The sequence below is a fragment of the Ursus arctos genome, unplaced genomic scaffold (genome assembly GCF_023065955.2).
Source record: "Ursus arctos isolate Adak ecotype North America unplaced genomic scaffold, UrsArc2.0 scaffold_8, whole genome shotgun sequence".
Taxonomy (NCBI): Eukaryota; Metazoa; Chordata; class Mammalia; order Carnivora; family Ursidae; genus Ursus; species Ursus arctos.
In genome coordinates, this window is record NW_026623100.1 from 63,432,548 (window position 1) to 63,450,526 (window position 17,979).

At 40.8% G+C, this 17,979-nt stretch overlaps 1 long non-coding RNA gene across 2 annotated transcripts in view; it reads left to right on the forward strand.

Annotated features, from left to right (window-relative positions):
- The first annotated feature begins 3,151 nt into the window (after positions 1 to 3,151).
- The window catches only part of LOC123000355 (uncharacterized), a 36,652-nt gene continuing 21,824 nt past the window's right edge, over positions 3,152 to 17,979 (forward strand). For both annotated transcript variants that reach the window (XR_006408310.3, XR_008958299.1), the window contains exons 1-6: positions 3,152 to 4,095; positions 5,815 to 5,885; positions 6,044 to 6,115; positions 14,385 to 14,496; positions 15,898 to 16,076; positions 16,778 to 16,885. This is a non-coding gene — a long non-coding RNA (uncharacterized LOC123000355). The remainder of the gene's footprint in view (positions 4,096 to 5,814; positions 5,886 to 6,043; positions 6,116 to 14,384; positions 14,497 to 15,897; positions 16,077 to 16,777; positions 16,886 to 17,979) is intronic.

The following is a 17,979-nucleotide window of genomic DNA, read 5'->3' on the forward strand; positions in this document are numbered from 1 at the left end:
TGGCCTGCCCTCCATCCTCCATCCCTGCCAAGTGCAGATGTTCATTCTCAGTGCTCCCGTGGTACTTTGCACCTACTGCTACTTATCTCTCCATTATTTCTATATAAAAGGGTGGTGATATTTTGTGCAGGGGTTCAGCGTTCGTGCTCTGCAGCCATCCAATCTCCATTTCATTCCCAGCCCTGTTACTTATCAGCCGCCCCTAAGGAGTAGGGATTAATTTAAAAGATGATGATATTTCCCTATACTGGAATACTTGAGCAAGTTATTTCATCACTGTGCTTCAGGGATAATGATAATACCCACCTCACAGGTTGTTGTGAATAGTAAGAGTTAATACATCTAAAGCACTTAAATAGTACCTCCTACATAGTAAGCCCTCAAGACACGTTGCCTATAATTATTACATCTATCTCCCTGAATTTGAGTTCCATGAAGGATGAGACTAGATATATCTCTCCTTAAAAAATCCTCTGTCTCCTCTTAATAGTCATTCCAATGTTTGTTGAGCAAAGACCTAAGCAAATCTTTTTTGAAAGACTTTGTTCCCCCTTTACTTAGCTGTTTCTTGACTGCAACATTTGGGCTATGTCCAAACTTTTGTTAATAAAAATGAAGTTATTAATAATTGTAAACTTTTATTTTTCATTTCTATTATTTCCCTGTAGTATGTTTCCCAAAGTGGAATTTTCCTTTAATGAAAGGAACAATTTTATATCTCTTACATGTATTTACAGAGTGTTCTTTGGTAAGACTTGTTCAGTGACAACTTAAATAGGAAACTATTGAAACAATGGTTTTATTTTTCTGTACAGAATATTATGCAGCCATCAAACAACATGTTTCTCCACAATTTAACCTCACTGGTTAAATCCATTTCCATTTCCATTTATTCTTTGCTAGTTAAATAGGTAGTGATACATTAATGTCATTTTAATTTGCATTTTTAATGAGCCTCTTCATTTTTCCAGATGGTGACTTATTACAACTATAATCAAATGTGCAAACTTTTGATTCATTCCCCTAGATTTCTTATGGAATATAATTAGATACTGGTCATACATATTTGAATCTATATATTTGCATTAATTACTATCAATATCTTTTGGATGGTCAGATCCTATTGTTTATATTTAGCATAGGTATTTTTCTTCATTCATACTTTAAATATATATTTTATGTTCTGATGTATTTTGTTTGTTTAACTTCATCTATTTTGTCTCTATCAATGGCATCCATTAAGTAAAACAGTAGAATGTTAGGGCTTGGAGGAGCTTTACTGTCATGGTTCTTTTTCTTTATATGGATGAGGGTTCTGAGGGCCCAAGAATCTGACTTTCTTATGCCACAAAATTGTCACTTTTTTAGTAGATGAAACCTAATTTTCTTCAGTAGCTGGGGTCAATAGAATGTTTTCTAGTTTTAAATAAAATCCCAGATACTCCTGTGTAGAATGGGATTTGCTTGAGCCATGAGAAATGTAAATGTAATGTTTAAACTACTCAGAGCATGAGAAGAAACATTTGTTTAACACCTTCAGTCAACTATGTATTGTAATGTGTGTGTGTGTGTGTGTGCACGCGCGCGCAAGCGTGCATACCCCGCATGTGTTGATGGATATCTGCAAGTGGTAAGGAAAAAAGCAAAAGAGAGAGAGAGAGAGAGAAGAAAACCTTTGACTCTTCTCCTCAAAGGTCTTCCTAAACAGTGATCCATTTGTTCTGATAGGTGTCTACAATGATGATTATCACAGGTTTTTTCATACAGTAAAAAATTAGAAATAACTTAATGCCTAATGATTAAGAGTTAGTTTAACTATGGTGCTTTCATAGCGTGGAGTACTATGGAGCATTACAAATCACATTGTAAAAGAATATTTAGTGACAGTCTTAGATATACATAATCAATTGTTAAATTTTTAGAAAGTGAACAATAATTAAAGAAGTAAATGAAGTTATATATCATGTTCATGAATTGGAAAATTCTGTATTAAGATATCGATCTTCTCCAAATTAACCTATAGATTCAATGGGCTCCTAATAAAGATCTCAACTACTTTTTGCTTGGTGGGGGGCATTATGGTGGTCAAAGTTGACAAGCTGTCCCTAAAATGTATATGGAAATGCGAAGAATTCAAAATAGACAAGAAAATCTTGAAGAGAAAGAACAAATTTGGTGGGTTTTACTGTCAGATTAAAAGATGTAACATAAAATTACAGTAATTAAGATATTGTGATACTGGTGCAAAAATGGACAAACTAGTAGAAGAGGGTACAGAGCCCAGGAACAGACTCACACATATGTGGTGGAAGAAAATTGTCTTTTCAATAAATGATTATGGAGCAATTAGATATTTTAATGAAAAAATAATGAGCTTTGACCTCTACTTCATGCTGTGCCCAAAGGGTTAACTGGAGATGGATCACAGACCTAAATGGTAAGACAATAAAGCTTCTGGAGAAAGCAATAGGAGACTATTTTCATGACCTTAGGGCAGTCAAAGACTTCTTAAACAGGATACAAAAAAATAAAGGAAAGATCGATTAAGTTGGACTTCATTAAAATTAAAAAGTTTTGTGAAAGGGTAAATCACAGACTGAGAGAAGATATACATTTATAGATATTATATATATGTATGTGTGTATATAATATACAAATATATATGTATCCAACAAAGAACTTGAATTCTATAGACCACTAAGAAAAAGACAAACAAGCCAATTTAAAGATGGGCAAAAGACTTGAACAGGCATTTCATGGAAGAGGATGTCCCATAACGTCTGAAAAATTGTTCAACATATTAGTCACCAGAGAAATGCAAGTGAAAACCACAATAAGCTATCAACTCATACTCTTCAGAATGGCTAAAATTAAAAAGACTAAGAATGTCAGTTGTTGGGAAGGGTATATACTGGAACTCTCACACGTTGCTGATTGGGACTGTAAAATGGTACAGCCAGTTTGGAAAACTGGCCCATCTACAAAAGCCAGATCTGACTACCCTATGACTTAGCAATTCCACCCCTAGGTGTATACCCAACAGAAGTGAGTGCACAGGATCATTAAAAAACATGGACAAAATGCTCACAGCAGTCTTATTTTTAATAATCAAAAATTGGAAACAAGCTAAATATCCTTCAACAAGGGAACTGATCGATAAATTGTAGAGTATTAACTTTGTGGAATTTTAGACAGCAAAAACAAACAAAAGCCAGTCCACTGCTACATGTAACAATATGGATCAACCTCACAGACATCATAATGAGTGAAAAGAGGAAGACATGAAAAGTGTTTACTGTATGATTCCATTTCTATGAAATTCAAAAACAGATAAAACTAATTAAAAGTAATACAAGTCAATATAGAATTTACCTGTGGGGTACAGGGATACTGACCAGGAAGTGGCAAGTAAGAATTTTCTGGAGTGCTGAAGTGTCCTTTATGACATCTAGGTGGTGGTTAAACAAGAATATACTTAAATAAAAATGTATCGGTATGTATAATAAGATTAGTACGCCTCATTCCCTCTCTCTATATATTATGCTTCAATAAAGAGTATTACAGGACGTTGAAACTTTCTTCTTTTTGCTCTGTGTTCTAAATGCTCTCACCCTTTTGTCAGCTATATTTTCCAAAAAATCAAAAGTGAAGACACGATAAATTGTAACGAGAAAAATAGAAGTTATTTTTAAAAGCTAGAACTGAATCTCAGCTACCTATCCAGATTTGGTGCCTTGAGCCCTGAACCCAGCTAAAAATAGCTCAGGGCCTTGCCAGCCTGTGACCCGACAGCCGGGCAATGTTTAGCAGACCCAGCAGGGCAGTAAAATGGGGTGCGGCCAGGCGGAGCCTTGTGGGTCTGGTAGGTGTGGTTCTCAGCAGGGCGTTTAGGTCACACCTGCCATCAGTAACTGGCTGTTTCTTCCACTGCAGACCAAGAGCGTGGGCTCCCAGGTTACTGCAAAGAGGAAATGAGAGGGAGGAACAAGAATCCATGCTGATTAGAAGGGGAGAGGTCCAGCGCTGTAAGCAGATTGGACATGAAGGAAGTCAGAGTAGCTAACCCAGGGTATACCTTCCTTTGCTCTTTGCCAGGTTAGACTTTTAATTTTTATTTTTGCAAATATGCGTTCATTTTTCTAAGTTCTAAGTATTTCTCAGTTCTAAACATTATGCTTGAGTTTGAGGAAATGAGTTGCAGAACTATTTAGATTGCAATGATGAGAGAAGCTCCCTGAGTGGTTTTGCTGCTGAAGCAACTTACCCTGGAGAATTTACATCATTTAACCTCTTCCTTTAATGTGCCCATTTCAAATGCAGGAACGACTAGTAATTATCCGTGTCACAGGGTTGTTTTGAGGTTTAATTAATGTTTATAACCTGCTCTAAAGTATTCAGATGAAGAGAGAGTTGATAGGAATGGTGCTGTTCTAAGTTCCATTTATAAACTCTGACAAGTGGCAAAAATGGTGTGTGGTGCTGTGCTTCCAAGTGAGCCAGCGTGGTGGCTCCAAGATTCCACCTTGTTTAGTAAGAATCACTATCACTCGGCCCATATGACTCAGGAGGACTCTGTTTCTATATTTTGTTCATTTGTTAAAGGAAAGTGTAAATATGAGGGTAATTCATAACAAGTGACAACATTTAGGGAGATGACTTTAAACAAGTTAGTATGTTGCTATTGTCAGTAGGCAGAGAAATTTTAGCCCCAAAGTAAGAAGTAAGATGCAATCTTTCTTTCTTTCTTTCTTTCTTTCTTTCTTTCTTTCTTTCTTTCTTTCTTTCTTTCTTTCTTTCTTTTCTTTCTTTCTTCCTTTCTTTCTTTCTTTCTTTCTTTCTTTCTTTCTTTCTTTCTTTCTTTCTTTCACAATCAATCACATAAAAGCTTTAAGTCAAACACTGTAGGTGCCATTGGAAGCCTTTCCCAAAATAAATCCATCCTGCTGCATGATTTGAAATGGCTTAGGATACTACCTTTTTCATCCTTAAGAGGCAGACACCCTGAAATCTCATCTATGAAAAACAATCCGAGAGAGGCTACTAAGACTCCGTCAAGAGCACACTCTTCCTTAATACAGTAGCTGGTAAACTTGGCTTTGCTTGATAAAAAAAATTTAAATCTGTGATCAAACAGGAATGTAGTGGCTGAATAAGGACAGTGAAGAAGGAAACAATAATGTTTGGGAATAATCATAGCAAGCATGTATTGAGGGCTTACCAGGTGCCAGACATTGTTCTAAGAGCTTTGCTTGTCTTGACTCACTTGATCCTGACAATAATCGTACAAGATAAGACCTATTATCATCTCTATTTTACAGACAAATAAACTGAGGCTTGGAGAAGGTAAGTTACTAACTTGCTTGAATTATATAGCTTAGCAGCTAGCAGTATTTTCAAAACATCAGTGTGCTTACAGTTCCCCAGAAAACTAGTTAACATTAATGTTCCCAGCCCAAGACCAGAGATTTTGATTCAGAAGTGTGGGATGGGGCCTAGAAAAATGCATTTCTAGTGAACACCCAAAGCAAATTTACTGTAGGTGGCCTTTTGACCACCCTTTGGGAAACAGTGGTCCAGACTTAAAGAAGTGAGAGTCTGGGAGTCAAATTTGCCAGTGTTTCTCCAGCACTGGCCTTCCTTGTTCCGCTGAATAGATCATTCGCCCAGCTGGGACTGTATGTCCTCATAGTGAAAAAAAGGCTGTATCAGGCTGCCATTGGTTAATGAAAATAGCCCTTCGACACATCTAACTTGATTTGATCAGCTTCCATATTTAACATTTAACCTTCTGACTTTAATTTGATTTCTTAATAGATTTTCCTACCAGGAAGAGTATGTGCCAACCAACAGACATGAATTTCAGCAGGCAGTTATAGCTCTCACAGGTAATAAATAAATGGAGTTATGCTTTATTAATCAATCTATTATAACTCTGGTTAATGTGAATCAGTTCTCTCCTGAATGAATTGAGAACAATGAGTTTATGAACCTGCAAACCTCAGAGTCAACATACATTTTGAGGCCTGATTTATCCTTTCCTTAGCACACATGCATGACTGAGCTGGAAGATACATTTTGAGACTGAGACTGTTGATACCCACACCACTCCAAAAGGGTAAGTTTATCAAGTTTAATAAAACGATTCACAAAAAGTCATTCACGTGGCTTGCATCTTGCAATTCATCAAAAATAATTCACGTATCCTTCTATCCTTGGCTTTTAAACACCTGACCACTGAGATATTGAAGGGTGTGATGATAAATATTCCACATCCTTGCCCTTTTGCTCTTCTCAAATGTCATTTGTCTGAGTTGGGACACTTATCACCTGGTAAATTTGGAAAAGACACACAAATGAGCTTGGCCCGAGACAATGCTGTGGAGACGGAACCAACCTATATTACATACCCACTTTTCCTTATGATGTATTTTTAAAATAGAGCAAAAACATGGGAATAACAAGATCTTTGCCTCTCCCTACATTCCACATCCTATGCTCTGGATAAGACATATTGCCACCCTCCTCCTTGCTGGCCACACTCCAGCTGCACTGCCCTTCTCTTCCTGCACTCACCAAACCTGCTCCACCCCTTTGTCCCAGGCCTCTTCTACCTGTAATGTCCCCCTGTCTTGTTATGATTGGCTCCTCTGACTTTCAGGTCTCAGCTTAAATGTTGCCCTTCGGAGAGGCCTTCACCGACGTCCCATCTAAAGCAGTCACTGTTGCACTATTCAGTCTTATTCTCTGTACAGCACTTAGCAGTTGCTAATATTTTTCTTGTTTATTCATTTTTTGTTTTTTAAATAGTCTGTCTCCCTCAACTAGAATGTAAGCCCCATTGGGTCAAGAATCTTCTATTAGGGGCACCTGGGTGGCTCAGTCGGTTAAGCATCAGACTCTTGATTTTGGCTCAGGTCACGATCTTAGGGTCATGGGATCAAGCCCTGAGTCAGGCTCCGGGCTCAGTGCAGAGTCTGCTTGTCCCTCTCCCTCTGCTTCTTCCCCTGCTCTCTGTCTCTCTCTCAAATAAACAAATAAATAAGATCTTTTTTTAAAAAAGAATCCCCTATTAGATCATTTTTTCATTCTTGTATCTACAGTGCCCAAAACTATGCCTAACACAGGAGAGCTGTTTGGGGAGGAAACAAAGGAAGAGAATGGGGAAAGCCATTTCTTTTTCTTTCTTTCTTTCTTTTTTTTTTTTTTAAAGATTTTATTTATTTATTTTGACAGAGAGAGACAGCCAGCGAGAGAGGGAACACAAGCGGGGGGAGTGGGAGAGGAAGAAGCAGGCTCCTAGCGGAGGAGCCTGACGTGGGGCTCGATCCCAGAACCCCAGGATCACACCCTGAGCCGAAGGCAGATGCTTAACGACTGAGCCACCCAGGTGCCCTGGGAAAGCCATTTCTGATCTGAGGCTGATTCCAATTGTCACAGGCATCCAATGGCTATTTCTTTGCTTAAGAGTAAAATATTTTTATCTACCTCCTTTGGAAACAAATCAGAGATCTTAAAGATGTGTTGACTTTATTGCAGAAGGCCTTTTAACAGAAGTTAAAAAAACATGAGTTACACTGAGAGTCTTTGCTAGATATTTGTCAACATTAGATTTGTCTCAGTAGTTATTGCAATATGAGATCAGGTGCTTGAATTCGGGTAGTTAAGTATCAAAGTATAATAAAAAGTGTTGTACTAAAAGGCTTTCTTTCTAAAGAACTCAAAGATACCTTGTTGGCAATCAGTGGGGTAATAGTAATATTACCATAGAAATAGGAAATTAGGGTGCCTTCTAAGAGTTAAATTAGTAACACACACACACACACACACACACACACACACACACACTCACACACTCAAACAGATTATAAGTTGACTGGAGGAGCAAACTGACAGGTAACCCATGTGTAACTGAAGACTTTGGGAACACCCATAACTTCAGCCAAGGTGACCTGGGGGTAATTTTAGGTTGGCAAGCACCAGAATGTGACTGTTAATTTAAAAAGTGTAAAGCTAATCAATTGTTTGAAGAAACCATGGATGAATGGAGCAGAGGTGCTGTCAGCCTACAGCATGGAAGACCTAAGCCTACGAAGCCAGAAGTTGAGAGCACCTTCCCAAATACTGTTTGGGGAGAAGGGGCCTTGGCCCAAGGACTTGAGCTCTCAGGTCTCTGTGGCAAATGATAACTCATCTACCTATGTCTCCTTACTCAAATTTCATGCTTAACTCCTGTCTACAGGGAGCAAATGCCCCCTCGATATGCTGCTATGAGGGTCAATCTGCTAACTGGTTGCATTTATCATTAAAATGGAATACACCTTATTTATTTATTTATTTATTTATTTATTTATTTATTTATTTATTTATTTATTTATATCATTTTTTAAGTAAGCTTTAGGCCCAATGTGGGGCTGGAACTCATGACCTTGAGATCAAGGGTCCCATGCTCTACTGACTGAGCTAGCCAGGCACCCCCAAAATGGAATATACTTTAATTTTGGCTATCCAGCATTCTCTGTGAGCTTGGGTTAGTGAGATGCTACCCCTGAGATAGAGCTTGAGAGAGAGGGACTTGTGTTGGCTCCATACAACATGACAGAGAATGGACCAGAATTTATATTGCCTGTGATGGGCTGGCTCTGAGAAGATGAGGGCTGACTTAAGCTCAGTTCTTTTTCTCAAGGTCACCAATTTTATATCTCACATGACTTCTTGAGGAGATACTGAGTGAGGGAACGATGACAGGCCAGGAGTGTATTCCAGGGGGACGCATCCCTAAGAACTGCACGTTCTCAGTGGAGGAGCCACAAGTACTCTAGTCTATGGGGTAACAAACTTTTTCTGTAAAGGACCAGATAATGAACACATTAGGCTTTGCTCCTTGAGGAGACAGGTGAGCCCAGAAAAGGTAACACAGATTGGAGGGGCTGGACAAGAGCTATTGCCTCCTAGAACACTTGGGAGAACTAGGGTTATCAGAACTCAAGTTGGGGGTGGGGTAGGGCAAGATGAGGCTTTCTAGAAAACGCTAAGGAGAAAATACCCCTCGGCCAGGAATGAGATGAGCTCAGGTAATTAACTGGTGGAAAGTAGCAAATCCAAGGGGTCTCTGAGACATCTCATAAAGGTCTTCAAGCTACACACTCACCCTTCTATGTTTCTGTAACTGACTGGTTCTGTTGGGTTCTGTCAGTACTCTCCCATTTATCTGGGCAAAGGGATCTTCCCCAAAATTGGGTAATGCACCTAAATTGCACCCCAATGAATGAATGGACATCATTTTTAAACAGGATCCTCCATCTACAAATGACTATCTGTTTCCTTGAGAAGGGACCAAGACTTAATTAACCAGCTTTGCTGTTTGGGGTAAGTTTAGAGACAGTCTAAATATATATTTTTTCCATGATAGCTTTTTCATTATGTGTTTTATTCTTTGGAATTTAAATCACTTAAAAAATTCTCTATGCTGTACTTTTTATCCCTGTGACTTATTCATTCCATAACTGGAGGCCTGTACCTCCTACTCCCCTTCACCCATTTTGCCCATGTCCCTACCCACCTCCCCTCTGGAATCTATAAATACATTCTGCATTTAGAGCATGAAATCTGAGTAAGAAGAGGTAGGTAGATGATTTATCAAATTCAAAATATGCAGATGAACATATAAGTGTAATTGACCGGAGGGGAAACCAGGATCACAGAGCAGTTGGGGAGTTGGTGGCGGCAATGTAAATGGAGCCTGGGTTCCAGGTTCTAATCTTCTATCGTCACTCTACTCAAAAACTGCAATGGACAAGGATGGGTGCAAGCAGTTTTTCAAGCCTTGTGGTTTGAAAAAGCTCTTATCCCTCCTTACCCCCAGTTGACATTCGCTGATCTACAATTCATCTTATGTTGCTTTGGATCTTCTTGAAACCTCTTCAAATAAAATTTAAAAAGCCAAACCAAACCAAAACAAACATGAGTTTTATAACTCGAGCTGGAGAATGGTGCCCCTTATTTAGAAGCAGCCAACAGAAGAGCTATAAAGAACAGAATGGTTCCTGAATCAGCAAACCCCACAAGCTTGGATGATGCAAAACCAAGAGACTGTGGCTGGGATCAGCCTCATTCACTGGCAAGAAGCCGCCCAATAAATCACAAGATAGAACCATTTTAAGGCCTCGCTCTTCTAAAATAGAAGAGGGGAGTGTGTCAGACTTGTATTTATTCCGAAAGGAATAAAGACAAGTAAATTCTTTTAGAATTTCAGTCTGTGGCAAGGAAGTAACTTGAGTAAAATGACGAAACCATTCTTCCCCAAATGAGGGTGAATTGAAGGTGTACTGCACCTGCAGAACACACCCGTATTAACACCCCTCCCACCAAGTGTAAGGGGTAGCTGCCGGGCTTTCGGTAGGGTAATAACATCAGGAAAACATGAAGAGGAGCCTGGAGTACACAAGGGCTGATCCTGACATCAGCATTATAGGAGTATGGTGGCTGAACGAGTATAGCTATTAAACACCTTATTTGAAATAATATGAAACCTAGAGGCACCAAGTAGAATCATGTACGTTTTGAGTTTGAAGGGACCCCAGAGATGTTATCCAGATGGAAAAACTGAGTCCCTCCTCAACTCAAAGTGTTCCCCTTGAGTAGCCCCATTGTCTGAATCCTCTAGATTGGGCTCCTGGACCGCAGCGACTATATTTTTTATCTTTGAATTCCTAACCCCTAGCACAGTATCTAGCACTTCGTAAGTGTCCAATAATGTTTGTCAAACCAATCAGAAGACGCAAAGGTGTAAATCCTAGGGCAACAGGAAATAAAAATGTAGAGGGAAAAATCCTTCTCTGATTTCCTAGGGCATGGCAGGGCAAAATCATCCCAAAAAACAAAAGTGAGCTTGACCTCGATGTGTCTTTTTTTAGGTGAACACCCCAAGTCACACGAGCATTTGCTAGATTTCCCAGAGCTATCACTTCTATCATTGCTACTAACAACAGGGCTTGGTGATTTTGTCTTATTTGAGTATCAGGATGTGTTCATTCACAATGAAGTGCCCTGCTTTAATTACGGCAGAAATTAAAATTGGGCAGACTAGTGATTTCCATTCAAGGATCTCAGAAATGTTTCACTCTTGAAACCTGAAGTATTAAGGGAACATCGACACAACAGTGTTTGAAGTTCAAAGTACAGGTTACCTCCTCATGGAAAAAGATTAAATGCAATTTTTTAAAAAGATTTTATTTATTTATTTGACAGAGAGACAACCAGTGAGAGAGGGAACACAAGGAGGGGGAGTGGGAGATGAAGAAGCAGGCTCCCAGCAGAGCAGGGAGCCCGATGTGGGGCTCGATCCCAGGACCCTGGGATCATGCCCTGGGCTGAAGGCAGATGCTTAATGACTGAGCCACCCAGGCGCCCCAGATTAAAAGTAATTCTATCCACCTTATGATTATAATCGTTTGTCAGATTTAGTAACTGTTGGGAAACAATCATGTCTTTTCTGTATCTAAAGTATTTGGTTCTTTTCTCTGAAAAGACTGAAAATACTATGAGCCCTTAATTTCAATAGCACAAAGAATTGTGCATTGCCATATGTCGGCCACAGGACAAAGGGAAGCCAGAAAGAATTAAACATTACATTCTCTTAAGAAATACTTTTTTTTAGTATTACATAAATATCTTTGCGCTTTTCCATTTTCTCTTTGAAACCAAGTAACCCTGTGACATTTCAAACTGAAATAACTACACATGCAATTTTCATATAGAGGCTAGGATGACTTTTTTTAGAACCAAGTGTAATTAACCACACACAGCATATTATTCATTGTCCTATGACCTTTGTTATTTAATTTCATATTCTGAAAATGTTTGTTTCTAAATTTAGTCAGGAAAACGAGGGAATGTCATGGTTGCTTTGTCGGCTGTACATTACAGGGATTCTACGTAGAATTTTCAAATGTGGATGTTTAGAAAATATATACTGTTTGCCTGCTTTGGCATGTGAAAGGTTTAATAAAGCCTGGTAATTTGGATTTACAGAGGGACTCCCCAGCCAAGGTCCAAAAAAATTCCAAGTAACTGTAAAGAGCAGTGCCTGGTAAGGTTGAGAGGAGGGGCACGTCTGTTGCCATGGGGGCCAAGAGCCAGGAGCTGTTGATGTCCCCCGAAAGCACCACTGCACCCCCTCAAAGTCCCTCCTCTCCCATTGTCTCCAGAGACCATGATGTGGCTGGTCCAGATCTGGAGTTTGAAAAAAAAATTTTTTTTTAAGTTGTACAATCCCTTCTTTCAAACAAAAACAAAACCAAGAACACAGCCTACACTATACATCAGGTGACGGGGGGGAGCTGCTGTGGCTGATATGTGGTTTGTTGGGGGGGGGTCAGACACACCTCAGTGGAACCTAGGGGTGCATGGAATGGCATTTTGGAATCACTGCTGCAGGGTGCCACCACCAGAAGTCAGCTCACCTTCCCTGCTCTAGGGTGGCTGCCAGTGGCCAGGCCAGAGGTGCGTGAATGGTGGGACAAGTTGTGCCCTGTCCTTGGTACCCGGACAAGGGGACTGCTGGGGCCTATGGTGCAGCCCGGTTCCTCCTGCCATATCCAGTTCCTTGGTTCAGGGCGGCTTCGACAAGGAGGAGAGGGTACGTTTCGTGTTTCATTTGCCTGAAGAGGATATGGTTTTCTTCCTAGCACGAAAGTCTTAGGAGCTGGCAAGGCCCAGGCCCAAGGGTGCAGATGTTCTTGAGAGAGCTTCTGACTCCACTCCCGTCCTGATATTTCTGGCCTGCCTGTCCTTGGGATGGTAGTGCTCCCACGAGGGTGAGGGGCCACCAGATCAGCACCAACGAGCAATATCTCCTTGGCTGTCAGGTCCTGAGCGGGAGACTGTCTCTCAGCTCGGCAGCTTGGCTTCTACCCACTCCCCCTCAGGCTCACTGTGGAGTGGGATGGGAGGCTCTTAATGGGCCCCGCCACAAGCACAGGGAAGTGTGAGTGCCTGGGGTCCTTTTCTGCTTTGGGCTCGTTCCTGCATCTCTTCTCCCTCTTCCTCCCTTCTCTCCACTCCTTCACTCCAACGGAAAAGACTCCTAAAACTTTCCCTTCTCCAAGGGTGTAGGGGCATGGTTCATTTTCCTTTTTAGGTAAATTTTAAGTGTGCTCAGAGAATTATGACCACCCAGAGGAATTCCTGAAATTTTTATTTTTATTTTTGGAGAGAAAGGCATAGATTTGGGCCATCCCTCAAATTCCCCAACTCACCTGTTATATTTGCCTGGATAACCTGGACCGCTCAGGAAGAAGGCCAGGTAAGGGCACAGACGGAGGCCCACATGCCCTATGTCTACAAATTGACAATTTGTTAAGAATGCTAAAAGATGTTAGCTAAAATGTGTCATATCTTTCTGTCTTCACAAATCAATGATGAAATCCCAAAACATTTACAAAGCTATGGTCTTTATATGATGGAAGTTGGCAATAGACCAAAGATGAGTACATTTAGTTATTTTGCACATGTTTGAATGAGCTAGCAACGTTTTGTATGAGTAACAAAAGACGTAAATAATTCACAAATCATCTATTTATACATCTCTTTTATTTTCTTCATTTCAGCAAAACCACTAAATGTGTTGTTACGTAGAGATTTTCATGTCATTTGTGTTCAACTGGTAGTAATAACAGATTAAAAATAAAGTGTAATTGTTTTCACAATGTTTAAAAATTGAGTATACTTTCATCAAATTGTCAAAGCAAATGGCCACTTTGAAGTTATAACTACTTCGTATATTTTCAAGTTATTATTTAAAGATATTCTTACTATCTATTGCAATTAAAAGACAAAATAAAAAAAGAATACATGAATACACCAACGTTTTAAGTAAAAATTATTTAAATATGGCTGCACTTTTAAATTTAACTCTGTGAATATTTGGTGGAATCTTATGAAATACATTTATATACAAATTAAATTCTCACCATCCTAGTGTTGAATAGCCATCTGGTTGTCAATATAAAGAATCAGCCTTATGTTTCATGCATGATATGACTACATTTATATGTTTATATCTGAAGAGTAATATAAATTGTTTGCTATTGCAAAATATCCTGTCACTGTGTACAGGTGTTGCGAATGCCATCTATTGTCCCATACCTGCAAGAATGTGAGCTAGAACACAAAAAGAAGCAAGAATAGGGTTGCTCAGCACCCCTAGGTAGTGATACTTCGTTATGCAAGAGTGTATTACATTCACACTCTTTGAGAGAAAGGATTTGACAACTCGATTAATTTTCTTCTCTTACCTTCTCTTCTGTCACTCAAATCTTTCCAAAGCAGTTTTTATTTCTAATATCACCAGCAACACAGCCCATGAACCTTCTTTTGCTTTGAAGACATAGGGCAAGAGGGAGATCCAGCAGTGTTTCTGTTGAGTCCTGGATGGTGTTCTCTAGGGTCCTGGGCCGCACTGGGCCAGCGTGGTGTCGTGGATCCCAAGGGCCAGAGGTATGTAGAGATGTCCCTCAGTCAATCTAGAGTGTGTGTGGTAAACATGCAGTGCAGAGCAGGGGTCTCTGTGGTCTGGCATCAGGGTGGTACTGTCTGGAAGTTTGGGAGAAATTATCCTGAAAACATCCTCCAATGTCAGATTCAGAAGTAGATATACTTCCATGGTAGAGATCTGCTGTCACAGGAAATTGCAGGGGTCCCTGTGTGTCTCAGTCAGTTAAACATTCAACTCTTGATTTTGGCTCAGGTCATGATCTCAGGGTAGTGAGATCGAGCCCCACTGCAGGCTCCATGCCCAGCATGAAGCCTACTTAGGATTCTCTCTTTCCCTCTTCCTCTGCTCCTCCCCCCACCCTAATTCGCACACACATGTGCATGCACACACACCCTCCCTCTATTGGAAAAAAAAAGCAGATTACACATAACAGTTACGCTAAAATTATACTTTGCATTTTGCTGTGAGCATAGTTCTTTTTTTCTTGTTCCTTTCTTTTCCTTTTCTTTTTTGAATCTTTTCTTCCCTTCCTTTCCCTTTCATTCTTTCTCTCTCCCCTCAACTCCCCCCCTCCCCACATTGCCAGCACAAATCTAAACTTCTCTGGGATCTACCAGTCAATTTGCATTCTGACTTTGGTACCAGATTCCTTCCCTCCCCTCCCCTCCCCTCCCCTCCCCTCCCCTCCCCTTCCCTTCCCTCCCCTCCCCTCCCCTCCCCTCCCCTCCCCTTCCCTTCCCTTCCCTTCCCTTCCCTTCCCTTCCCTTCCCTTCCCTTCCCTTCCCTTCGTCCTTTCCTTCCTTCCCTTCCCTTCCTCCCTTCCCTCCTTCCTTTCCTTTCTTTCTTTTTTCTTTTCAGTTAACAGTCCTGTTGAGATATAATTCACATACTATACACTTTATACATTTCAAGTATACACATCAATTCTTTTGTATGTTCACAGAGTTGTGCAACTGTCATCACAATCAACTTTAGAACATTTTCACCATCCCAAAAGAATGATAGTCATAGTCATTAGTAGACACTCTATTTCCCCTTGAGCACCTCCCTGCTCTTTCCCCTCCCTTCCTTGACCTCAGACAATCCCTAATCTTTCATCTTTATAGATTTGACTGTTATGGACTTTTCATACAACTGGCATCCTACAATATGTGGTCTTTTGTGACTGGCTGCTTTCACTTATAATATTTTCAAGGTTCACCCATGTTATAGCAGGTGTCAGGACTCCATTCCTTTTTGCTGCTGAGTAATAATCCACTGTGTGTGGTTAGACCACATTTTATTTATCCATTCTTCAGTTGATGGACATCTGAATTGTTTCCACTTTTTGGCTATTGTGCAAAATGCTGCTGTGAACATTCTTTTTTTTTTTTTTTAAAGATTTTTATTTATTTATTTGACAGAGAGAGACACAGCCAGCGAGAGAGGAACACAAGCAGGGGGAGCGGGAGAGGAAGAAGCAGGCTCCAAGCAGACAGCCCAATGTGGGGCTCGATCCCAAGACCCTGGGATCATGTCCTGGGCCAAAGGCAGACACTTAACGACTGAGCCACCCAGGCGCCCCTGCTATGAACATTCTCGTGTAAGTTTTATGTGGACATATGTTTTCGTTTCTCTTGGGTGTATACCTAGGAGTAGAATTGGTAGGTCATATGGTAACTCTATGTTTAACTTTCGAGGAATTACCAACACTGTTTTCCAAAGAGGCTGTGCCATTTTACATTCCCACCAGCAATGCATGAAGGTTCCAATTTCTCTATATCCTTGCTAACACTTGTTATTATCTGTCTTTTTTATTTTAGCCAGCCTAGTTGGTGGAAAGTGGTATCTCATTTATATTTCTCTAATGGCTAATGACATTGATAGTTCTTTTTAAGTGACTATTCCTGATGAGAGAGAACAAAAGTCTTTGCGAATGCCCTCACTCAGTGCCTTGCTTATGATATTTAGAAATAGATCAGCTCTTAAGACAAACGTACTGGAAGGGACCTGGGACCCAGGGCGGGCTCCTGCTTTGCCACACAGCTCACTTGCAGTGCGGGCTGTTTATTTCTTCCACTGTCAGAAAGTCCTGATCTTTAGTGAGAACTTTTTTTTTTTTTAAATCTGAAACGTTTAATCACTGGGTCTAGCTTTGCTGTCTCCAGCAAGCCAAGCTTTCTCTTCACCCTAGCACCCTTCTCCTTCACTTGACTAAATCCATCTACATAATTGTAAAGACAAGTGTTGGCTGTCCACTAAGCTGTTAACTTTTTCCTTTCCCTTTTGGGTTCCTGAATGCAGCTGGGGGCTGGTATGCAGACCCGTCCACCGTGCCAGGCTGTGTGGCAACTTCTCAAGGGAAGTCCCGCAAGTCAGAGGGTATAGAACAAATGGGAAGAGGGAGTGGAAGTAAGTTGAAGAAACATTCTGAAATCGCCTTGCTTTTGGTTTTCATGACTATATTGATTTTGAAATTCCAAAGAACTTTAAAAGAGGGTATGTGAATTTTATGTTTACTGAAAGGGACACATGTTAAGAAGGTGTTAGAATGCAGTCTATAAAAACAGGGTTGGTCATCCTGTTTCCTGCATAAAAAAAGACACAGTTAGCTCATTTCCCTCAACCTGGCACACTGAAAAGGCAGCTGCCGCGGTTGTGCTTGTGTGTGTGTGTGTGTGCGCGTGTGTCTGTGTTCGTGAGTGCCAGTCCACCCGACTCCCCTACCCCTCTGTAAACCTGATGTTCCCATTCCTCTTCCTGTCCAGTTCTTTGTTCTCCCTCCTCAGACCTCTGATGAGGATTCTCTCTCCTGCAAAATGCAAAATTCTCTCTCCTATTTCCCATTTCTGAACCCCCATACTTCCTCATCTAAACTGATGATTTTCTCTTGAAGGCTCTGTGTCCCATTCCCCCATCTTAGAGAGACCCCATCCTCCTCTTGCTCTCTGCCACCAGAGAGTCTGGACTGTTGTGTGGGTCTCTTTTCCCGTCTCCTCAAGCTCCAGTCTCTTTCTGCTCTGTGCCATGGCTGCCATGTTGATTTTCTGGAATCACATACCCTCTCTCCCTATGGAATTAGAAGGCTTTTTATAATCTGAACCTCTTACCTTTGGCAGGGGCAATTCTTGGCGTGGTTCTAGCCCAGCGACCTAGTAGCTACAAGTTGCCTTCGTGTGTGGGTGACTAGACCCTAGGAATGGCTCACTAAGTTCCTTCCTTTTCCTTGGAATGCACAGAGCTAATGCTCCTCTCACAGCCTTTGCACGGGGCTGTTCCTTCTGGCTGGAACACCCTTCCAGGTGTTTTCCTTGGGCTCGCTCCTTCCAGGACTCAGATCGCAGCTCAGATACCAATTCCTCTGAGGCCCTTCCCTGATGGCCTTCAAGTGTAGCTCAGTGACAGAGGGATTTCTGTCTGCTTTGCTCCTTATTGTATTCCTAGCACCTAGAACGGTGCTGGCACACGGCAGGCGCTTGATAAATACCTGCTGAGTTATTAGAACA